Source organism: Trachypithecus francoisi, unplaced genomic scaffold (genome assembly GCF_009764315.1).
Source record: "Trachypithecus francoisi isolate TF-2019V2 unplaced genomic scaffold, Tfra_2.0 Lachesis_group0, whole genome shotgun sequence".
NCBI classification, from domain to species: Eukaryota; Metazoa; Chordata; class Mammalia; order Primates; family Cercopithecidae; genus Trachypithecus; species Trachypithecus francoisi.
This window is the reverse complement of record NW_022681453.1, coordinates 109,482,353-109,508,380: the sequence shown is the minus strand read 5'-3', so window position 1 is coordinate 109,508,380 and position 26,028 is coordinate 109,482,353. Positions and strand designations below refer to the sequence as shown.

The 26,028-nt window shown below is 35.4% G+C and overlaps 1 long non-coding RNA gene across 1 annotated transcript; it reads right to left on the bottom strand.

The window, feature by feature from the left end:
- Positions 1–291: 291 nt before the first annotated feature.
- LOC117083674 lies at positions 292–21,495 on the bottom strand. The gene is made up of 4 exons (XR_004437160.1): positions 21,251–21,495; positions 13,711–13,720; positions 11,422–11,423; positions 292–302 (listed from the first exon to the last, which is right to left on the bottom strand). It is a non-coding gene; the product is annotated as an uncharacterized LOC117083674 (long non-coding RNA).
- Positions 21,496–26,028: the final 4,533 nt, after the last annotated feature.

Genomic DNA, 26,028 nt, shown 5'->3' with positions numbered 1-26,028 from the left:
ACCATTTTAATACATATGTGAATTGAATTAGCACAATTTTCACATTAAATAGATTATTCACCAACAACAGGCTTGGATGTTCCTAAGTTGCTACTGTTCTGATAAATGAAAAAATAAAATTAATAAAATAATGTTGAGTAAATAATAATTCTGGGTTTTGACTCTCTAAGTTTAATAGCAACTGAAGAGTGACCTTGGCAAATCACTTAACCTCTCTGAACCTCAGTTCCCTGAACTGTAAAATGAATGGCTGTAGTGAATGAACTTTGTACTCACTGCCATCTCTGAGATTTTCTACGCCTCTGAAAAAGACTTCTGAATACTAGGATGTAAAAAAATACTAACTGTTAAAATTTATATTTCTATTTAATTTGTAATATTCTTATTTCTTAGAAATATGCAGCCTTATTTGCACATTTCTATTATACTTATTAAGTGAATTTTTAGGGTGAAACTATCCTACAAAGACATTTTTAGCATATATATCTTTCCAGAGTTTGAAAAGTTTCAGCTTCACCTTCATCTGACTCAGCGTTGCAAATAATTAAATGTCCCAAGGTGTCAAAACTAATTTGTTCACAGTAAGATGTGGCTTGGTTATTCAGGGTCCTGAAAGGGAAAGACTAAAAGGATTGGCAAATTGATCATACCATGAAAAATGAATAAACCATAGTCTTAAATTGCTTATACTTAAAACTTTTTTGAAAACATAAATCACGGTTTATTTGTCCCTTACCATGCTTTATTACAGATATGAAGATACACAATTATAATAGTGGTATCTTTGGAAAATAATGCTTACTGTTTTTTACATTTGCTATTACAATACTGGTCCTTCAAATTATGTTGATTCAAACTTAAGCAATACAGAATGTTTTAATTAAGAGCTTGACCAATTCAATTTCTTAGTATTGAAATTACACAACTGGCATTATATTAAATGCTTAGAAGCAAATAAACTATAATATATGCCTCAATCTGTTTTGGCTGTTATAACAAACAAATGTGTGTGGTTTAAACAACAAATATTTATTTTTTGAAGTGCTGAAGACTGGAAGTCTGAGATAAAGATACCAGTATGAGAGGGATTTTGGTGAAGCCCCTCTTCCTGATTATGTCCTCTCATGGCCTTCCTTGGTGTAGACACCCAGAGAGTGAAATCTTGTGTTGCTTCCTCTTTTCATAAGACCATTCATTCCACCATGATGGTTACACTTCATGATCTAATCTAACACTAATTACCTCCAAAAGGCCCTGTTTCCAATAATATCACATTTAGGGTATAATTTATGAATTTTGGGGCACTGGGTGCAGACATTCTGTTCATAGCAGTATTTTAATAATCACTTATAGACATGCCCAAATACAAAGATAGTGTTATCACTGTTACAAAAAAATGAAAATAAAATAGTTTTTGCCTATAATAGGACAAAGAAGTAAATCTCTGAAAGTTGGAAAAATATTTTACTTTACTTTTTGTAATTTTCACATCTTATGTTTGTGTTTTTAAAATTTGATATAGATATTAATTGAAGTTTATGCTTCTTAAAATAATAAAATATTATTACTTTATTTAAATAAAAAATAATATGTTGCTTCAGATAAGTGAAAGAATTGGGTTTTTTTAGAGTTTAAACTAATATTTTCTTTTAAACATATTACTAGAAATATTCTATTTCATTTCACTAGTCAAAGTAGAATGGCATTACTTTTGTCCTTAAAAGCAGTATACACACAATTAACCTTATAAAGACAGAATTTTTAAGGTATACGATGTGCTCTTGACCAATCTAAGCATAGGAGTTTGATTTGTTAGAATCAGACAGTTTCTGCCCCTTTCAAGTTTTAAAAAATGAGATTTCAACCACTCAGAGAGCTTAATTACTATTACAAATAGATTGATGATACAAAAGTAACCTACACAGGCCGGGCGCGGTGGCTCAAGCCTGTAATCCCAGCACTTTGGGAGGCCGAGACGGGCGGATCACGAGGTCGGGAGATCGAGACCATCCTGGCTAATCCGGTGAAACCCCGTCTCTACTAAAAAATACAAAAAACTACCTGGGCGCAGTGGCGGGCGCCTGTAGTCCCAGCTACTCGGGAGGCTGAGGCAGGAGAATGGCATAAACCCGGGAGGCGGAGCTTGCAGTGAGCTGAGATAGCACCACTGCACTCCAGCCTGGGCGACAGAGTGAGACTCCGTCTCAAAAAAACAAAACAAAACAAAACAAAAGTAACTTACACAATGAGAACTAGAGTTATAAATGTATTCATTTATTGACCATCTTCAACATGCCAGACAAGGTGTTAACTGTGTTAGAAATATAATTTGTCCTCCTCACAACCCCTCCAGTTAGGTATTATTCTTTTCATTTCCAAAGTAAGTAACTTAACTAAGTTGCACAACTAATGGTTGAATGATTATTCCAGGTTACATATATTGACTGTTGTAATTTTCTCTAATTTGGCCTTGAGATCTCTCTCTGGAGAGTGTCTATGAAGTCTAGCTCTTTCCTGCTGGGGCTCCAGGAGAAGTGGTCGTGCATACCTACAGTGTGCCTTTCGCTAGATACTTCTTTATTCAGAAGGAAGGCCTAGTACCTGAGTGTCCACCACATGACCAGGCCTCCTCACAGGAAGGAGACTGTTTACACTGACAGACACTTTTTTGGCTCTTGTTTAGTTTATTATACAAACCTGTGTTTAGTTTATTCTTGACGAGATAGCTACTCTGTAGAAGAACTTTGACAGGGAAGAAAGTTAGGTTCTGGTATGTTGGTTGAGTGAGACACAAAGGAGAAAACAGAACAAAAACATATTGAATAATCTAAGTAGGTTATTACTTATAGGTCAATAAGAAATGAGACATACCCATGGGTTGACGGGAAAATCAAAGAATCAATATGTTCAATTAGCAAGTAGGGAGCCAGAAAAAAATTAAGTTCCTATGGATCAAGGACTTTATTGGAGTCCAGAGCATTACCCAAGCAGAATTTCTAAGGAAGTTTTAATTGATTGGTTTAGAGCAAACAGGTGCCAGTTCTGTGGAGTCACTTAGTGACTGAGAATGGCCACCAGAACATCTCAGCAGTTTGTGCAGGGTTCAGGGTCAGTGGGTTGAGTTAAGTAGGTTGTATGTATACATCTATGGGACATGAAGATGATCATCAGGAGGCAATTGTACAAGACAGATATGTGGATTAACCACAATAAAGAACTGGGAGGAAGTGGATAATTGAAAACTGTGTCAAGGGTGACTAAGCTCTTATTGTAGTATGACAAATTTAAGACCATATTCACAATGGATGCTGTTTTAATCCGTTCTTACACTGCTTTAAAGACATATCTGAGATTTGATAATTTACGAAGAAAAGAGGTTTAATTTGTTGATGGTTCTGTGGGCTGTACATGCTTTTGCTTCTGGGGAGACCTCAGGAAACTTACAATCATGGCAGAAGTCAAAGGAGGAGCAAGCACATCATCACATGGCCTGCAGGAGGAAGAGAGAATGAAGAGGGAGGTGCTGCACACTTTCAGGTCTTGTGAGAACTCTATCACAAGGCAACACTAATTGGATGGTGCTAAACCGTTAGAAACCATGATCCAATCACCTCCCACCAGGCCCACCTCCAGCATTAAGAATTACAATTTAACATGAGATTTGGGTAGGGACACAGAAGCAAACCATATCAGATGCTGAGGCAACATAAAATTATAGGAATTTACTACATTGAAATGTAATAACTATTAATAAAATAACCAAATAACTATTAATAAAATAACCATACATCCTATTATGGTTTCTATAACTAAAGGAAAAAGCAAAATGTAGAGTTTGAAGAATATGTTCTGAGTTCCACAGATGTTAGTCTATGTGCTGGCAGTTCTTAGGAATATGACCTTGTATAAATTACTTGGCCTCCTTAAACCTTAGATTTCTTACTAGTATATAAAGATATTAGTGCATTAATATATAATATCATCCAAGGGAAATACGAAACATTTTAATATTTATTTGAGTATCTCAACCATACTATTTACTCAATAAAATGTAGCTATAATTATTATATTACATACTAAGTTTTAAACTCCAAGTTTGTAAGTATCCAGGTTTGTAAACTTGTGAAAATCACAAAAAAAAAAAAAAAAAAAACTTGCAAAACTGGGCCACATACAATGGAAGACAGGGTTCATATCCAAACATAACTCATGTAGATGTGAGAACATTGTACAATATTCAAAGTAGCTATCAGTATTTTCTCTGAGCGATTTCCATAGAAAAATGTTCTTCTCATTTCCTTAAAAATAGACTACCAAATAAATTTGATATAAGCAATGCCTTAAAAAATCACAGGTATTTACCCTCTAGTCTCTGGACAAACAGAATGCTTCCTATAAGAAAGGATATCCAAATCAATTTTTATTTATTTGCAAACATGCAAAATTGTTTGTCTATAGCAGTAAAGATAAAATTTCTGTTAACTCTTATGGTAAAAGGGCCTGTGGCTTTCTAATTTAATATTTTAGGAAAAAAAAAATCTCTTAATCTTCAGTAGGTATTATGAATAAGAGTCATTTTGTTTCCTAAAATTAAATAAGTATAAGAAAGTACTTAATTTTAATATTAACCTACATTAATTTAATTCTCAATGTATGTAATATGCCACTTTGACCTGCTGAATTTTAAAAGGAGCTTCAAGGTATCTCAAACTTTCCTCCTTCCCCCTGTCTCTTAACCCTCTATTTTGCCCAAAGCCCAGAATGAAGCTGTTCTCTGAAGTTCCTTTAATCTGCAGTCTGGACTGTCAAAGAAGAAAACAACCATCTCTGGTCCCTTCCCTGAGTTTTCATTAACTGAACTCATATCACAGGAAGAAAGACCGAAAAGTCTGCCAAGACGCCTGGACAGACTATTGTAACGAAACATCATCTACTGGCCGGGCGCGATGGCTCAAGCCTGTAATCCCATTACTTTGGGAGGCTGAGGGTGGGTGGATCATGAGTTCAGGAGATCCAGACCATCCTGGCTAACACGGTGAAATCCCGTCTCTACTAAAAATACAAAAACTTAGCCGTAGCTATCAGTATTTTCTCTGAGTGATTTCCATAGAAAAATATTCTTCTCATTTCCTTAAAAATAGACTACCAAATAAATTTGATATAAGCAATGCCTTAAAAAATCACAGGTATCTACCCTCTAGTCTCTGGACAAACAGAATGCTTCCTATAAGAAAGTATATCCAAATCAATGTTTATTTATAGAGTGCAAACATGCAAAATTGTTTTTCTATATTTTGCAGGGTAATTTTTAATTCTTCTTAAAGCAGCAGCATGCTTCAAAGCAACACTGACTATTAGGGGTTGTTGATCTCTTTATATCAGTTTACTAAAAAGGTTATAACTGAATTGTTATAAATCAACTGAGTAAAATTAATCCTTCATTAAGTGATTTTTTGTATGGTTATTCTTAACACTACTGGTTTTGTTTCCAAAATTTAACTTGTAAAATTACTCCTTAAGATTCATAAGCAGACAGCACCACATTTGCATTTTAAATGTATGTAATATTGCTCAAACTACCTCACCTTACACTACAAAGAAATTTATTTATTGTAATTTTCTTTTCCCTTTCCTCCCCACATGATAATCAGTATCTTTTTGCTTATCAAATCAGAAATATTAAGAAAAGGCCTCTGATCTTGTTCTACTGGTGCTATACATTTTTCCTATTCCAAGCTGAAAGCCCAAACACACAGTTATTTATGATATCTTCCAATTCAATTCACATTGTATTCAGTCTGCAGGCCTCATGCAGCCTCTAAAGAAAGATGTATCTATTTGTTATGTTTTTTGTTTGAAATTCTCATTCACTTCTAAGTGACATCTCTACATCATCCTCTTTCCCAGTTTTATATCTTCATTTGGAACAGGACTGTACCCTCTGTTTTAGCACTCAGATGCCACCCTATAGAGTTCAGTTTCCGGACATCCTGAGCCTACATTCTAAACAGTAATCTATGAGCTTCATCAAGCATACCCTAAACCCTAGTTAAATTGTAAAGCAAGTTTAGAGTAGAGCATATTTTCTGACTAACATAGAATTAAATTAGAAATCAGCTGCAAAAATAATCACATAAGCCAGGCGCGGTGGCTCAAGCCTGTAATCCCAGCACTTTGGGAGGCCGAGACGGGCGGATCACGAGGTCAGGAGATCGAGACCATCCTGGCGAACACGGTGAAACCCCGTCTCTACCAAAAAAATACAAAAAACTAGCCGGGCGAGGTGGCAGGCGCCTGTAGTCCCAGCTACTCGGGAGGCTGAGGCAGGAGAATGGCGTAAACCCAGGAGGCGGAGCTTGCAGTGAGCTGAGATCCGGCCACTGCGCTCCAGCCCAGGTGACAGAGCAAGAGTCCGTCTCCAAAAAAAAAAAAAAAAAAAAAAAAAAAAATCACATAAAATATTTGAAAATTTAGCATCACATTTCTAAATAATGCATAAATCTAATAATAAATCACAAAGGAAAATATTAAGCTGAAATGAGGTGAAAATACAACATTTAAAATTGGCAGAATGCAGAAAGAATATTGATTAGAAGATAATTTATACTGTTATACAGTATTATTAGAGCTAATAAATTACATAAAATCAGTGGCCAGAAATTCCTGCTTAAAAATATTTAAAAAGATAAAAATATTTACATAAAATAGGAATAAAAATTACTTTTAAAAAGAAATCAGCAAAATAATATTAATAAAAAAAACAGAAAACCATGAGAAAAAAAAAAAAAAACAATAAAACCAAGAGCTGGCCTGGCGCGGTGACTCACGTGTGTAATCTCAGCACTTTGGGAGGCTGAGGCAGTTGGATCACGAGATCAGGATTTCGAGACCAGCCTGGCCAAGATGGTGAAATCCTGTCTCTACTAAAAATACAAAAATTAGCTGGGCACAGTGACAAGTGCCTGTAATCCCAGCTACTCAGAAGGCTGAGTCAGGAGAATCACCTGAACCCAGGAGGTGGAGATTCCAGTGAGTCAAGATCACACCACTGCACTCTAGCCTGGGCAACAGAGCAAGACTCCATTTCAAACAAACAAACAAGCTTACAATTTAAAAATATTAATGTTAAACATCTATCTAGGTTAATAAAACCATTCAATTATGCAGAAATTAAACAGCATACTCCTGAATGACTTTTGGGTAAACAATGAAATTAAGGTTGAAATCAAGAAGTTCTTTGAAACAAATGAGAATGAAGATACAACATATCAGAATCTCTGGGACACAGCTAAGGCAGTGATAAGCAGGAAATTTATAGCATTAAATGTTCATATCAAAGAGTTAGAAATATCTCAAATTAACAACCTAACATCACAACTGAAAGAATTGGAGAAGCTTAGCTTTTATCAAAAAGACAACAAAATAATGAAAGTGAAGAAATATAAAGCAAGGGCAACCCTCACACTCTCTTGCTGGGAAGGCAAATTAATACAACCACTGCGAAAAACAGTATGAAGGTATCTTAATAAACAAAAAATTGGACTACCATACGACCCAGACATCTCATGGCTGTATATATACCCAAAAGAAAAAAAAAAATTAGTATATCAAATAAGTAACTTTGCTTCTATGTTTATTTATTTATTTTATTAGTAGTACAATTTTTTCGAGACAAATTCTCAGTCACCCAGGCTGGAGTGCAGTGGTGTGAACATGGCTCACTGCAGCTCAAACTCCTGGGCTCCAGTGATTCTCCTGCTTGTCTCCTGAGAAGCTGAGACCACAGGTGCTTGACACCGCACCTGGCAATTAAGCAAAAAAGAAAAAAAAAAAATAGTAGAGATGCTATCTCACCATATTGCCCAGGCTGGTGTTGAACCCCTGGGCTCCAGTGATCCTCCCAGTTAAGCCTCACAAAGTACTGGGATTACGGGTGGGAACCACAATGCCTAGCCCTGGCTTCTCTCCTATTTTTATTGAAGCATTATTCATACTAGGTAAACTATAGAATAAACCTGTGCCCATCAATGGATGAATGGATAAGGAAAATGTGGTATATATACACAATGGAGTATTATTTAGCCATGAAATCCTGTCATTTGCAAAAACATGGATGGAACAGGAGGACATCATTCTAGATGAAATATGCCAGACACAGAAAGAAAAATATCACATGTCCTTACTCACATGCGAGAGCTAAAAACAAACAAACAAAAAAAAGATTTCATAGAGCTAGAGAGTAGAATGATGGCAACTAGAGGCTGAGGTGTAGAGTGGGAAAGAAGATAAAGAAGAGTTGGTTAATGGATACGAACATTCGGTTAGATAGAAGAAATAAGATTTACTGTTTGGTGGTACAATATTTCAATCACAGTTAATAATTTATTGTGCCAGGCATGATGGGTCACATCTGTCATTGCTTGACCCCAGGACTTTTATACCAGCCTGGGCAACATAGTGAGAGCCCATGCTTTTTTACTTTAAAATATACAATAAATTATTGGTATTATTATTATTGAGACAGTGTTCCACTCTGTCAACCCGGCTAAAGTTCAGTGGTGCCATCATGGCTCACTTTAGCCTCAGTCTCTTAGGCTCAAGTGATACGCCTAACTCAGTGTCCCAAGTAGCTGTCTCAATAATAATAATTAAAATTATTTGTTGTATATTTTTAAATAACTACAAGAATAGAACTGTCATGTTTCTAACTCCAATTTATTATAAATGTTTAAGGTGATGGAAATTCTACCCTGATATATTTATTTATTTATATTATATTTTATTTTGAGATGGAGCCTCACTCTGTCACCCAGCCTGGAGTGCACAGATCTTGGCTCTGTGCAACCCCCGCCTCCCGGGTTCAAGCAATTCTCTGGCTCAGTCTCTCGAGTAACTGGGATTACAGGTGCCCACCACCAGGCTTGGGTAATTTTTGTATTTTTAGTAGAGACAGGATTTCACCATCTTGGCTAGGCTGGTCTTGAACTCCTGACCTCGTGATCCACCCACTTTGGCCTCCCAAAGTGCTAGGATTACAGGAGTGAGCCACCGCACCCGGCAGATTTATTTTTTATACATTTTATACTTTTAACAAAATATCACGCATACCTCATAAATATGAACTATTATCCATAGAAAATTATTTAAACGAAATGAGCTATTAAGTCAGAAATGACATATAGGAATCTTACATGTATATTTCCAAGTACAAAAGACTAGACTAAAAAGGGTTCGTAGTTTATGTGTTTAGCCTTATGATATTTTGGAAAAGGCAAAACTTCAGAAACAGTAAGGTCAGTGGTTGCCAGTTTTTTGAAGGAGGGTAGTGAAGGAGCGATGAATATATAGAACACAGTAATTTTTTAGGAAAGTAAAAAGATTCTGTATGGTACTGTAATAGTGAATATCTAATGTTATAAATTTACTGAAACCCATACTGTGCAACACAAAGCTCGAATCCTAATACAATCTATGGAATTTAGCTATTATTAAAGAATCAATATTGGGTCATCATTTCTAAAAATGTACCACTGCAGTACAAGATGTCACTAATAGGAGAAACGATGGGTTGAAAGAGGATGTATAAAAGGACTCTGTATTATTTGCTCTTATTTTCAATTTTGAAAAGTAACTGAAAAGTCAGTAGGGAAGAAAAAATTATTTTGACTACCCTTATTTATTATCACGTAAAATCAAAAAATTTCAGTCTAATTTTTAAAATGAGAATGATGTAAAAAATTCTACAGCTTGAAAAATAATGGGGTTTATATCAGGAATACAAGGTTAGTTTCAGATATTACAATTAATGCCCTTTGCCACATTAAGAGAATATAAGAGAAGAAAGCATAGGATCATTCTAATAAATGCAAATAAAATGCTTGAATTAAAAAAAAATTATATGGAAAAACTCCTCAGAAAATTAGGAATAGAAAAAAGAATGCTTAATGTTGAAGAAATTAATGATTTTAGCCTAAATTTTTGAACACAATAAGCACGTTCATTGCCACCATTTTTTTTTTCAGTTTTGTACAAGAGGTTGAATCCTACACAATATAAAAATAATGAGAAAGAAAAATATATAACACATAAAATTTCAAAGAAAGAACTCAGGCTTTCTTTTTGTATAGATGGCATAATCATCTTTATAGATAATCCAAAACAATGCATAAAAAAGTGCTAGAGCTGATAACTAATTTTATTGGGTAACAAGAACTAAAGTCTAATACACAAAAGTCAGTTTTGGTGCTACACAATATGAATGGTGAGTTAGAAAATAAAAATTAAACTACCACTCACAAAAGCATAAAATTAAAATTAAAAAATAATTTAACCAGAGGTTTATAAAATGTGCATACTGAAAATTAAAAAGAAAAAAGCTATGAGAAATTAAATTTTGAGTGAATAATTAAATATTCAATAATTGGAATATTGATGATGTAAAGATGAAAATTTTTCACAAATTCATATATAGATTAAATGTAAGCCTAATTAAAATTCCAGCAGAATTATTTAAAAAATATGAGCTGAATCTAAAATATATATGGAAAAGCAGAGGTCCTTAGATATACATAATGATATGATAAAAGAAAAATACTTGGAGGACTTACACTACCTAGTTTTAATACTTATTCTAAAGTTATGGGGAAGAAAATAGTGTGCTATTGGCATATGAATTAATATACAAATAAAACAAAATGGAAAGTATAGAAATACATCCACATTTGCATGTTAAATTGTCATTCTACAAAGATACCAAAGGTTATTCAATTGAAAAAGATGTCTTTAAAAAAACAGTGCTGAAAAACAAAGCATGACATCTGCCTAGACAAAGATTAACCTCAATCTTCCTCAATATTAAAAATCACAGTATTAAAAACCTTAATCTGTAAAATCTCATTGCTAAAATAAATCAGCTCAAAATCAATCATAGAACTAAAAGTAAAAGTTAAAACTTTAAAATTATGGGCAAATATATATACATTTTTAGGCAAACGTATTTTTAATTATGGGTCAAGCATAGATTTATCAAGTAGGACACAAAATCATGAACAATAAAATAAAACAAAATGTGAAAAATAAATATTATTAAAATAAAACTAAAAATAAAATGTTTGCTGTTTCAAAGGCACATATGAGAAAATAAAATGGCCACATAATTGGGAAAAAATTAAATATTTTTGTGCATAATGTATTTATGAATATATATGATTCTATGTAAAACCATTGGAAATGTGTAATATGCACAAAATGTATAAATGTAATAAACAGTTACATAATATGCACAAATATGCACATTTATGTGCAAATATTTTTGCATATTTATATCCAGAATACATAAAGAACTTTTATAATCAATAATTCAAAAATACAATTTAAATTGAGCAAAATGTGTGACTAGATACTTCACTACAAGTGATATACCACTGGTCAAAAGGAACATGACAATAGACACATCATTACTAGCCATCAAGAAATTGCACACGAAAACCAAAATATAATACTACTGTTCATCCAATAAAATGTGTTCTGAAATGAAATTGACAGATAATATCAAGTGTTTGGCAGTGTGTATAATATTAAACACTGTGTGACCCAACAATCCCATTTTGGGTATTTATCCAAGTGAAATGAAAAGTTATGTCCTCAAAAATCTGCACTCAAATGTTTATAACAGTTTTGTCTCACAATTTCCAAACCTGGAAACAACCCAATTTCTTCAACTGGAAGGAGGGTAAAGAAATGATGGATACTATGCAGCAATATAGATGAGTTAACTATTAATATTCTCAAATACATGGATGAATCTCAAAGGCAACAGGCAAAGTGAAAGAAGTCAGACCCAAAGACTCCATATTTTACAAATCAATTTTTGTGGAAATATAAAATACAAAGCAACAGAGATGGCAAACAGATCAGTGATTGCCAGGGTTAGAGATGGGGATAGCATTTAACTACAAAGAGCAACACAAAGAAATTTTGGATGGTCACGGGGCTGTTCTCGATTTTAAGTGCACTGGTAGTTACACAATTTTACATACTTGTACTTAATGCTACAGGGCTGTAGCTCCCAAAATAGTAAATTTTACTGTATGTGAATTAAAAAATAGCTTTTTAAAATGTAAAAAATAGTGCATAATTTCCCGATTTTTTTTCTTAGTGTGTCTTCCTTGCACTCCACACTTTCTCTTTCAAAACGGAGGCAAATGTAATATACAACATTGTAATTTGTAGTGTCCTGACATAAAAAAATATGGCATATGCAAATTGAAATTCAGAAAAATTTACTAAAATGATTTACAAAATGTTGGGAAGGATTTAGGTAAAACACCGAAACAAAGGATAATCCAGCAGCCTGAAGTTAGTAATGGAGTGATCCATTACCAACTTTGGGCCTGAAAGAACGAAGTGGGAGGAATTACTGAACCAAGAAAGAAAGTCATCTGGCAAGAGTTGCCTGAAAAAAGCTCTGAACCTCCGTATAGGGAGGCAGTCTACCTGCAAAATCCCAGCAGAGAGGGACAGGTATGAAACTGTGAGTTCTCTCTTGTTCCTGCACGTAATTTCCATTGGAAAGACTTAACTAGAACCAGAAAGCAAGAAGTCCCACTGAGACAATCTAAGCAGGTCAGCCTCACCAATGACAGAGGCAAGTGGAAAATGAGAGTCTCTTTTGGGCAAATGGAAGACATACAGCAAAACCATAGCATTTCCAATAAAGATATAGAGGACTAGAATCCATAATACTCAAAGAAAAATTTAGTAAGATAACTAACATGTTATTATCTCATCTTTCTGTAGCTCCTAAAATCCTCTTATTATTTCAGGATTGTCTACTCACAGTAGCATTTATAGCACTAGGAAACTATGTGTAGCATTCCATACTATAACTATAATTTTTAGCAAAGGATAAATTTCATAAACACTTGCCAAAATAATCAAATATAGATAAAATTTCTAATTTTTTTTTGTGTGTGTGTGAAGGCTATATGAGTGGTTTCCTTGGGCTTCTTTTAAAACAGATTATTCTCTTCCATATTATATTTCCCAACATAAATTTATATCTAACAATAGACATTTGTTTTCACATTGTGGTTTTTCTCCTTTAAGTCTGCCACTTTCTACATAGGCTGTGCGTATTGGTCATCCCATCAATTCCCACAGTTTCAATTGTAACCTGTGAGTAGGTGGCACACATCCTCATCCTCCTCACCTATCTGTTCAAAACTGTCCTTCGTTTCATGACACTATCATCTATGAGTTTGTCACAACCTCATCAAAATCGTTCACTACCAAGTTCCTAATACGCTTCTTTCTATAGAGATTCTTCTTCCTACTTTCCACCAAAGAAGATTCTTCTTTTGCATCTCACTTTTCCTTTAATATTCAAATGTAGAGCATGGGATATTATTTATTTATTTATTCATTCATTCATTTCTAACAGGGTGTCACTGTCACCCAGGCTAGAGTGAAGTAGCACTATCATGACTCACTACAGCCTCAACCACACAGTCTTGGGTTACCTTCTCACCTCAGCTTCCCTGGTAGGTGGGACTACAGGTGTGTGCGACCACACCGAGTCACTTTTTTTTTCTTGTATTTTTCATAGAGATGGGATATCACCATGTCACCCAGGCTGCTTTTGAATTTCTGGGCTCAAGCAATCTGACTGCCTTGGCCCCTCAGAGTGCTGGGATTACAGGTGTGCCTGACCTCTTATAGTCTATATTACATTTTCAGAATAATTGATATAAACAATGAAAATGTAATGTATGATTCATTCTGTTAAAGATCTATAACATATAAATGTTTTGAAATTTTAAATTCTCTATTTGTACTATGCAATAACAAATATCTTCAATTAGAAAATTCAGGATTTTTTCAGGCAAATTAAGTGTCTTCATTGTTTACTTTTATTTTTCTCATGTTTTGAAATATTTCTAAATTCAAATTTTCCACATTTTGCATTTACTTAAAACATGTGTACTGTTTATAGTATTTTGTTTAATAAGAAGATGGCTTTTAAGGAATATAAGTCATATCTCTAAAATTTATTTGGGCATTGATACGGTTTGGCTGTGTTCCCCACCCAACTCTCATTTTGAAGTGTAATAATTCCCATGTGTCAAGGACATGGCCAGGTGGAGATAATCAAATCACAAAGGCAGTTTCTGTCACACTGATTTTGTGGTAGTGGATACGTCTCATGAGATATGATGGTTTTATAAACGGGAGTTCCCCTGCATAAGCCCTGTTGCCTGCTGCCATGTAAGATGTGCCTTGCTTCCCCTTTGCCCTCTGCTGTGGTGTTAAGACCTCCACTGCTATGTGGAATAGTGAGTCAACTAAATCTCTGTCCTTTATGAATTACTAGTCTCAGATATGTCTTTATTAACAGCATGAGAACAGAATAATACAGTAAATTGATACAAGGAGTGGGGTGTTGCTGTAAAGATACCTGAAAATGTGGAAGCAACTTTGAAACTGGGTAACAGGCAAAGGTTGGAAGTGTTTGGAAAGTTCAGAAGAAGACAGGAAAATATGGGAAATTTTGAAACTTCTTAGAGTCTTGATGAATGGCTTTAACCAAAATGCTGACAGTGATATGGACAATAAAGTCCAGGCTGAGGTGGTCTCAGATGGAGATGAGGAACTCACTGGAAACTGGAGCAAAGATGACTCTTGCTATGTTTCAGCAGAGACTGGCCATATTTTGCTCCTGTCCTAGACATTTGTGAAACTTTGCACTTTAGAGAGATAAAATAGAGTATCTGGTGGAAGAAATTTCTAAGTGCCAAAGTGTTCAAGAGGAAGCTGAGCTTGAAAGTTTAAAAGAGTTGCAGCCTGATGATGCAATAGAAAAAAAAAAAAAATATATATATATATATATCTGGGAAAAATTCAAGCCAGATGCTGAAATTTGCATAAGTAACAAGGAGCCAAATGTTAATGTCCAAAACAATGGGTAATATGTCTCCAAGGCATGTCAGAGACCTTCGTGGCAGTCCCTCCCATCACAGGCCTGGAGACCTAGGAGGAAAAACTGATTTCCTTGGCCTAGCCTAGGGACCCCTTGCTGTGTGCAGCTAAGGGACTTGGTGCTCTGCACCCCAAATGTTCCAGCCGTGACTAAAAGGGGCCAAGCTACAGCTCAGGCCACGACTTCAGAAGGTGCAAGCCACAAGTCTTGGCAGCTTCCATGTGGTGTTGAACCTGCAAATGCATAGAAGTCAAAAACTGAGGGTTGGGAATCTCCACCTAGATTTCAGAGGATGTATGAAAACACCTGGATGTCCACGGCAGAAGTTTGCTGCAAAGACCTCAAGAAGAACCTCTGCTAGGGCAACGAAAAAGAGAAATGTGGGGTGGGAAGTCCCACAAGGAGTCCCCACTGGGGCACTGCCTAGTGGAACTGTAAAAAGAAGGTCACTGTACTCCAGAACCCCAAATGAGAGATCCACTGACAGATTGCATGGTGTGCCTAGAAAAGCTGTAGCTGCTCAATGTCAACTTTTGAACATAGCCTGGAGGGGAGCTGTACCCTGCAAAGGCATAGGATCAGAGCTGCCCAAGGCTGTGGGACCCCAATTCTTGCATCAGCATGACCTGTATGTGAGACATGGAATCAAAGGGGATAATTTTGGAGCTTTAAGATTTAATTACCTGGCTGGATTTTGGACTTGCGTGAGTCCTGTAGCCCCTTTGCTTTGGCCAATTTCTTTCTTTTGGAATGGGTGCATTATGTAATGCTTACACTTCCATTGAATATAGGTAAAAACTAACTTGCTTTTAGTTTTACAGGCTCATAGACAGAAGGGACTTGCCTTGTCAGATAACACTTTGTACTGTGGATTTTTCCTCATGCTGTGGACTCATGCTGAAATAAGATAAGACTTTGGTGGACAGTTGGGAAGGCATGAGTGGTTTTGAAATGTGAGGACATGAGATTTGTGAGGGGTCAGGGGTGGAATGATATGGTTTGTCTGTGTCCTCACCCAAATCTCACCATGAGTTGTAATAATCCTCACTTGTCAAAGGTGGAACCAGGTGGGGATAATTGAATAACTGGGGCAGTTACCCAATATTATTCTTATGGTAATGAATAAGTCCCATGAGATCTAATGAATGGGAGTTCACCTACACAAGCCCTCCTTCTTGCTACCATATAAGATGTATCTTGTTTCCCCTTCACCCTCTGCCATAATTATGAAGTCTCCACAGTCATGTAGACCTTTGAGTCAATTAAAATGTTTTCCTTTATAAATTATCCAGTCTTGGGTATATCTGTTCACTTTATTGATCATTTTTTTTGCTGAGCAGAAGTTTTCAGTTTTATTAGGTTCCATGTCTCTGTTTTTATTTTTGTTTTCTGTGTTTTTGAGATCAGTCATACATTCATTTCCTAGATCAATATGCAGAATTTTTCCTAAGATTGTGTTGAGACTTAAATCTCACATTTAAGTTTTTAATCCTCTTTAAGTTAATTTATATATAGTTAGACATAGGAGTTAAGCTTCATTTTTTAATGTATGGTAATGTAACTTTCCCAGCATCATTGATTGAACAAAGTGTCTTTTCATCAATGTATGTTCTTCTTAGCTTTGTAAAAGAGCAGCTGGCTGTAAGTATGTTTGTTGTTTTATGCCTGGGTTCTATATTCTGCTCCATTGATCTATGTGCCTATTTTATACCAATACTATCCTGTTATGGTTTATATAAACTTGCAATGTAATTTGAAGTGAGATAATATGATGCTCACAGCTTTGATCTTTTTGTTTAAGATAGCTTTGGCTATTAAGGCTCTTTTATAGTTGTATATTAATTTTAGGTTTCTTGTTTTGCAATTCCGTTAAAAATGACACTGATATTTTCATAGGGATTGCATTGAGTCTACAGATTGTTTTGGACAGTGTGATTATTTTAAAAACAATATTCATTTTTCCAATTCGTTTGTGTTATCTATGATTTCTTTCATCAGTGTTTTATAATTTTCCTTGTAGTTATCTTTCACCTCCTTAGTTAATTTTTTTCTAGGAATTTCATTTTTTTGTAACTATTGTAAACTGACCTCCTTTATTTTTTTTCTTAGCTAGTGTGTTGTTGGTGTAGCAGAAATGACAGGCAGAAATAGTAGAAAGGATAGAGTAGCAGAAATGCTCCTGATTTGTTGTATGCTGATAATGTATTTTCTAAGTTAATTAAATTCACAATTCAACCTAAGAGTTTTTAGTAGAATCTTAAGTTTTTCTAGATGTAAAATCATATCACTGGCAAACAGAGATAATTTGACTTTCTTTTTTCCAATATGGATACCTTTCGTTTATTTGTGCGGCCTAATTTATCTGGTTGAGGTTTATAGTATTATGTTGAATTAAAAGGATGAAACTGGATATCTTGTCTTGCTTTTACTGTAGAGGGAATGCTATCGGCTGACCTCTCCATTTAGTACGATGTTGGCTGTTGGTTTGTCACAAACAGCCTTGATTATTTTGGGATATATACCTTCTATGCATAGTTTGTGGGAGTTTGTATTATGAGAAAATGCCAAATTTTATCAAGTGCTTTTTTCTGTATCTATTGAGATTATCAAATGTGATTTATCATATTCCTTGATTAATATATGTTGAACCACCCTTGCATCCCTGGTATAAAACCCACTTGATCATGACGTATTATCTTTTTCATGTGTTGTTGGATTTTGTTTGTTGGTATTTTGTTTGAGAACAAAATATATACGTTAATGGGAGATTTGGGTCTGTAATTTTTCTTTTTTGTTGTATTCATGTTTATTTTAGTGTCAAGGAAATACTGGCTCATAAAAAGAGGGAGAATTCCCTCCTCCTTGATTTTTTTTTTTTTTTTTGGAACAGTTTCTGGAGGACTGGAATTACATATTCTTCACATGTTTGGTAGAATTTCACTGGTGCTGGGCTTTTTTTTAATTGAGAGACTTTTTATTACTGATTCAATATCAATATTCGCTACTGATATGTGCAAGTTATCTATTTACTCCTTGTTCAAATTTGGGAGGTTTTATGTTTTCAAGAATTCATCCATTTTCTCTTGTTTTTCTAGTTTGTGAGTGTGTTGTTCATAATAGTCTCTTATGACAGTTTATATTTCTGTGTTATCAGTTGGACATATTTTCATTTCAAATTTTCTTTATTTGTTTTTTTCTCATTTTTTTTTTTTTTACTCTAACTAGCAGGTTATAAATTTTGATTATCTTTTGACAGAATCACCTTTACATTTTGCTGATCTTTGTGGTCTATTTAGGCTGTATTTCATTTCCTTATTCTTTGATCTTTTTTTACTTTTTTCTTCTGTTAATTTTGAGTTTAGTTTCTTCTCACTTTTCTAATTCCACGAGTTGTGTTGTTAAATTGTTAATTTCTAATAGTTCTATCGTTTTGATATAGGTATTTAGCACTATTAAATTTTCTCTTAGCACTGCTTTTGCTTTGTGGTGGTTTTGGTATGTTGTATCTTTATTTTTATTTGTTTCAAATATTTCAAAATTTTTGATCTTAATTTCTTTGTTGATCCCATGTTTGTTCAGAAGCATATTCACTAATTTTCATTTATTTATATAGTCTCTGTGTTACATCTTGTTTTTTTTTATTTTATTTTACTGTAGTCTGAGAAAATACTTGATATGATTTTGATTTTTAAAAATTTTTTAAGACTTTCTTAAGACCACATGTGAGCTAAAATATGGTTTATGCTGGAGAATGTTCTATGGGTTGATGAAAATAATTGTATTCTGCAGTTGTTAAGAATAATATTTTGCAAATTTCTTCTAGGTCCAATTTGTCTAAAATATCATTTAAGCCTAAATTTGTTTGATTTTTATACCTGATAATCTGTCTAATGCTGTGAATGGGGTTTAGAAGTCCCCAACTATTATTTTATAGTTGTCTATCTCTCACTTTAGGTCTAATAATATTTGGTTTATGATTCTTAGTGCTCCAGTGTTAAGTGCATACTTATTTAGAACTGTTGTGTTTTCTTGTTATATTGATCCATTTATCACTACAGAATAACCTTCTTTGCCTTTTTTAATGGCTTTGATTTAAGGTATGTTTTTTCTCATGTAAGTACAGCTCATTTTACTCACTTTTGATCTCCATTTGCATAGAATATATTTTTTCACCCTTTTAATCTATATATCTTCAGTGGTAAGTTAAGTTTTTATGAGCAGCATGTAGTTGTATCATTTTATTCGTAATGTTATATCCATTCACCAATAGTTGTATCCATTCACCAATCTTTGTATATTAAGTACTTAATCAATTTACATTCAAGGTTATTATTAATACATTAGGTTTTGTAAGTCCTTAATCTTGTTATTTGATTCTTTTTCTCCTTTGTGTAATTGCTTTACCAGTGACCTTTATACATTTCTGCGTTTTCATGATGGTGAATATATTCCTTTTGCTTCCAAGTGTAGGAGTCACTTAAGCATTTCTTATAGGCTCATCCAAGGTTTGATTAATTTCCTAAGAATTTGTTTGTCTGAAAAAGACTATTTATCCTTTATTTATGCAGATCAGCCTTGCTGGATTTATACCGATGACAAAAACGTTTTCTTTGAGCATTTTGAATATATCAGCCAAATTCCCTCTGTCCTGTAGGGTCTCTGCTGAGATGCCCACGGTTAGTATGGTAGAGTTTCCATCTAGGTTACCAGATGCCTTTGCTGTTTTCAGAATTTGCTTTTTTGGTTTGACTTTAGATATTCTTATTATAGTGTACCACGTCAAAGTCTTTCTTGCATCCCTTCTCCTTGAGGATTGCTGACCTTCATTTATATCTAAATGTGTAACTTTCTTGCTGAACTCGGGAAGTTTTTATATATTATACTCTTATACAGGTTTTCAAACTTCTTGATCTCTCTTCATACTCAGGAACACCATCACTTCATAAATTTGGTTGCCTTATGTTATTTCAAAGATTTTTAAGTCTTTCTTCATTCTGTTTAATTATTTTTTTTCTTTGTTTACCTCTAACTAGATTATTTCAAAATACTTCTCTTCTAGTTCTGAAATTTATTCTTCTGCTCAGTCTAGTCTATGATTGAAGCTTTCAAATGTATTTTGTATTTTTATCAATAGTTTTTTTTAATTTCAGAATTTTTTGTTTGTTGTTTGCTTACTTGTTTTTAAAATATCTGTCTTCTTGGTAAAGTTCTCCTTCACAAACTAAATTACTTTTCTAAATTTCTGGTATTAATTTTCGATTTCTCTTGCATCCCATTGTGAATCATTGATTAATATTTTATATTTTTTATCTGAAATTTTGAAGTTTTTTAACTAAGATATATTGGTGGATAATTATTTTATTTCTTTGGGGTGTGATACTACTTTGCTTTTCATGTTTCCTATGTTTTCATTTTGATTTGTCTGTATGTGGTGTAAAAGTTTTTATTATTTATTGAATTTACTTATTTTTGAATTTACTTTTATTAAGGTGTACTTTTGCTTAAGGATGTGCCTATAATGTTCATTGGGTAGAGTCATTTGGTTTTGCTTCTGGATGCATGCCATAGTGAAGTATATGTACGATTTTTTTTTTTTTTTTTTTTTTTTTTTGGCTATATGCAGTGTAGTGGTATCTGTGGTTTCATTAGTTCAGGTTATTGGTGGTGGGGATTTTGGTAAAGTTGTGTTGAAAACTAAAATACCAGATGGGCCCATCTTCAGGTTTCAGTGGTGGGGGTGCTGGGTTAAGTACACATTATACGAGATGTAAACTGTGGCTGAACCATCTGCTATCTACACGCTAACGGTGCCTCTATGTTCTTTATCTGCCTCTTCCTACACGTAGGCCGAGGCTTATATTACGGCTCATTCTTTCTTCTAGAAACCTGAAATATCGGCATTGCATTTCTACTTATAACCATAGCAACAGCCTTCATAGGCTATGTACTCCCATGAGGCCAAATATCATTTTGAGGTGCCACAGTAATTACAAATCTACTATCAGCAATTCCATATATCGGAACCAATCTCATCCAATGAGTCTGAGGCGGATACTCCATTGACAATCCTACTCTCACATGATTCTTCACCCTTCACTTTATCCTACCTTTTATTATCACAGCCCTCACAATTCTGCATTTACTATTTCTACACGAAACAGGATCAAATAACCCCTGCGGAATTTCCTCCCACTCCGACAAAATTACCTCCCATCCCTACTACACAGTGAAAGATATCTTAGGCCTAGCCCTTCTCCTTCTTATCTTAATAACACTAGTACTATTCTCACCTGACTTTTTAAGCGACCCAGACAACTACACCCCAGCCAATCCACTAAGCACTTCCGCACACATTAAACCAGAATGATACTTCCTATTCGCATATGCAATCCTACGATCAGTCCCTAAAAAATTAGGAGGGGTATTAGCACTCCTCTTGTTAATCCTTATCCTAACGATCATACCTATACTCCATAAATCCAAACAACAAAGCATAATATTCCAGCCACTTAGCCAATCTCCTAATCACAATCCCACTAACCCTCACTTGAATCAGAGGCCAACCAATAAACCACTCCTTTATCATTATTGGACAAGTAGCATCCACACTATACTTCATTACAATTCAAATCCTAATACCATTTGCCTCCTTAACCGAAAATAGCCTACTCAAAAGAACCTACCCTCGTAGTACAAATCAATACACTGGTCTTGTAAACCGAAAATGGAAACTTCTCCCTAGGGCAATTCAGAAAGAAAGTACCTAACTTCACCGCCAACACCCAAAACTGGCATTGTAATTTGAACTACTTTCTGTATTCTATGGTGTGCAAACTTTAAATGCAACTTAAGTACTAATTTATTTTAATATACTCCTATGTAATTCGTGCATTACTGCTAGCCAACATGAATATTATACAGTACTATAAATGCTTAACTGTACATAGCACATATCTTTACATACCTACTAACAATTCTCGAAAACATGCTTACAAGCAAGAACCTTACTAGATAAACCAACTATAATACATAATTCCACTCTCCAAAGCCCAAGCACTTCCCCTAGGATATCAACCAACACATCTCTTTATTTATTGTACTATAGCACATAATATCGTTCATTGGACATAGCACATTTCAGTCAAATCCATCCTTGTCACCACGGATACCCCCCTCACTTAGGTGTCCCTTGTTCACCATCCTCCGTGAAATCAATATCCCGCACAAGAGTGCTACTCTTCTCGCTCCGGGCCCATAACTCGTGGGGGTAGCTACAGTGAACTGTATCTGGCATATGGTTCTTACCTCAGGGCCATATAGCCAAGATTGTCCACACGTTCCCCTTAAATAAGACATCTCGATGGATCACGGATCTGTCACTCTATTAACTAGTCATGGGAGCTCTCCATGCATTTGGTATCTTTTATCTCGGGTATGCACGTGACCCCATCGCAGAAAGCTGGTCCCACCACACTACATGCCGCAGAACCTGTCTTTGATTCCTGTGATTATTAATCGCACCTACGTTCAGTATCCCAGTCCCACATGAATACTATAAGGTGTTATTTAATTCACGCTTGTAAGACATATTAATAACCCACTAAACAGCATATCTTCCGTTATAGTATAAAATCATAACAAATTTTTGTCAAACCCCCTTTCCCCATCTCTGAGTTTCCTCTCCAAAAATCCACTTTTGCCAAACCCCAAAAACAAAAGCCTTAATCCACTCAGCCAGAGCTTAAATTCTCATCTTTTAGCTGTGCACAACTTCAACTGTTATCCCTCAACTAATATAAATCTACTTCATTTATCACACTTGACCCAGCTCCTTGTCTTTTCCCTCTTTCTCCTTTCTCCTGCACACTCACCTAATACCAAATCTATACCCTCAACACCACAACCCCAAATATAGTACTTCGCAATTATACTTTTTTCTCCCCATTTATGTAGCTTAATATACCTAAAGCAAGACACTGAAAATGTCTAGACAGATTCGCACACCCCACAAACAGATAAGTTTGGTCCTAGCCTTTCTATTAACTCTTAGCAAGATTACACATGCAAGCATCCCCGCTCCAGTGAAGACACCCTACAACTCACCATGATCAAAAGGAGTAAGTATCAAGCACGCACAACACAGCACAAAACACTTTGCTTAGCCACATCCCCACGGGAGACAGCAGTGACAAACCTTTAGCAATAAACGAAAGTTTAACTAAGCTATGCTACATTTAGGGTTGGTTAATTTCGTGCCAGCCACCGCGGCCATATGGTTGACCCAAGCGAATAGAGACGGGCGTAAACAGTGTTTTAGATCTAGTCCAATAAAGCTAAACTCTATCTAAATTGTAAAACCTTAGCTGATGTAAAATAAACTACGAAAGTGGCTTTAAAGTTTCTGAACACACAATAGCTAAGACCCAAACTGGGATTAGATACCCCACTATGCTTAGCCCTAAACTTCAAAAGTTAAAACAACAAAGCTACTCGCCAGAATACTACAAGCAACAGCTTAAAACTCAAAGTACTTGGCGATGCTTCACATCCCTCTAAGGAGCCTGTTCTATAATCGATAAACCCCGATCCACCCTACCATCTCTTGCTCAGCCTATATACCGCCATAGCCACAAAGTAAGCACAACCCCCCCCCCCCCCGGAAAAATGTTAGGTCAAGGTGTAGCTTATGAGATGGGAAAAAATGGGCTACATTCTCTACCCCAGAAAACCCCACAATAACTCTTATGAAACGTAAGAGTCCAAGGAGGATTTAGCAGTAAATTAAGAATAGAATGCTTAATTGAATTAGGCCATCAAGCACGCACACACCGCCCGTCACTCTCCTCAAGTATATTTAAGGACTAACTTAACTAAACATTCCTACCATTTATATAGAGGGGATAAGTCGTAACATGGTAAGTGTACTGGAAGGTGCACTTCGATAAATCAAGGCATAGCTTAACATAAAGCATCCAGCTTACACCCAGAAGATCTCAACATCATTTGATTGCCTTGAGCTAACACTAGCCCTAAATATAACTAACACTATTACTAAATCAATATATACTAAATCATTTACCGATACAAAAGTATAGGTGATAGAAATTTTATCCTGGCGCTATAGACACAGTACTGTAAGGGAAAGATGAAAAAACTAACGAAGCATAAAATAGCAAGGACTCACCCTTGTACCTTCTGCATAATTAATTAACTAGAGAAAATTTCGCAAAGAGAACTAAAGCCAAATCCCCCGAAACTAGACGAGCTACCCAAAAACAGCCGAAAGAGCACAACCATCTATGCAGCAAAATAGTGGGAAGATTTATGGGTAGAGGTGACAAGCCTACCGAGCCTGGTGATAGCTGGTTATCCAAGGTAGAATCTTAGTTCATCTTTATGTTTACCTACAGAACTACCCAATCTTCCTGTAAACTTAATTGTTAGTCTAAAGAGGGACAGCTCTTTAGACATTAGGAAAAAACCTTACATAGAGAGTAAAAAACCCAACTTCCATAGTTGGCCCAAAAGCAGCCATCAATTAAGAAAGCGTTCAAGCTCAACATCAATTATCTAAAAAATCCCAAGCATCTTACTGAACTCCTCACATTACATTGGTTACTCTATTATACCATAGAAGCAATAATGCTAGTATAAGTAACATGAATATTTTCTCCATTGCATAAGCCTAAATCAGACCGAAAAACTTCACCAATGCTTAACAGCCCAATATTAATAAATACAAACAAGCTAGTATTATTTATACTGTTAATCTGACACAGGCATGCTTTTAGGGAAAGGTTAAAAAAAGTAAAAGGAACTTGGCAAACTCAACCCCGCCTGTTTACCAAAAACATCACCTCTAGCATGACTAGTATTAGAAGCACTGCCTGCCTAGTGACACATGTTTAACGGCCACAGTACCCTGACCGTGCAAAGATAGCATAATCACTTGTTCTTTAAATGGGGACTTGCATGAATGGCACCACGAGGGTTCAATTGTCTCTTACTTTCAACCAGTGAAATTGACCTGCCTGTGAAGAGGCGGACATAAGACAATAAGATGAGAAGACCCTATGGAGCTTTAATTTATTAATGCAACCAAAAACTCATATAAATCTACGGGCTCATATAAACTACTACACCTGCATTAAAAATTTTGGTTGGGGTGACCTCGGAGCATAATTAAACCTCCGAATAACCTATGCTAAGACTACACAAGCCAAAGCGAGCCAACACCTATAATTGATCCAATAACTTGACCAATGGAAAAAGTTACCCTAGGGATAACAGCGCAATCCTATTCCAGAGTCCATATTGACAATAGGGTTTACGACCTCGATGTTGGATCAGGACATCCTAATGGTGCAGCAGCTATCAAGTGTTCGTTTGTTCAACGATTAAAGTCCTACGTGATCTGAGTTCAGACCAGAGCAATCCAGGTTGGTTTCTATCTATTCTATATTTCTCCCTGTACGAAAGGACAAGAGAAATGGAGCCCACTTCATAAAGTGCCCTTACTCCATAGATGACCTAATCTTAATCTAATAAAACACCACATACCCAAACCAAGAGCAGGGTTTGTTAAGATGGCAGAACCCGGCAATTGCATAAAATTTAAAACTTTATAATCAGAGGTTCAACTTCTCTTCTTAACATCATGTCTACAACAAACCTCCTGCTCATCATTATACCTGCAATAGCCGCAATAGCATTTCTCACACTCATTGAGCGAAAATTACTAGGCTACATACAACTGCGCGAAGGACCTAATATTTGTAGGCCCTTACGGGCTACTACAACCCTTTGCCAATGCAATAAAACTCTTCACCAAAGAACCCCTAAAACCATCAACATCCACTACCACTCTATATCATCGCACCAGCCTTAGCCTTTTCCATTGCCCTTCTCCTATGAACCCCCCTTCCCATACCCAACCCCCTAATCAACTTTAACCTAGGACTCTTATTCATCCTAGCTACATCTAGCCTAGCTGTCTACTCCATTTTCTGATCAGGATGAGCATCAAATTCAAACTATGCACTAATCGGAGC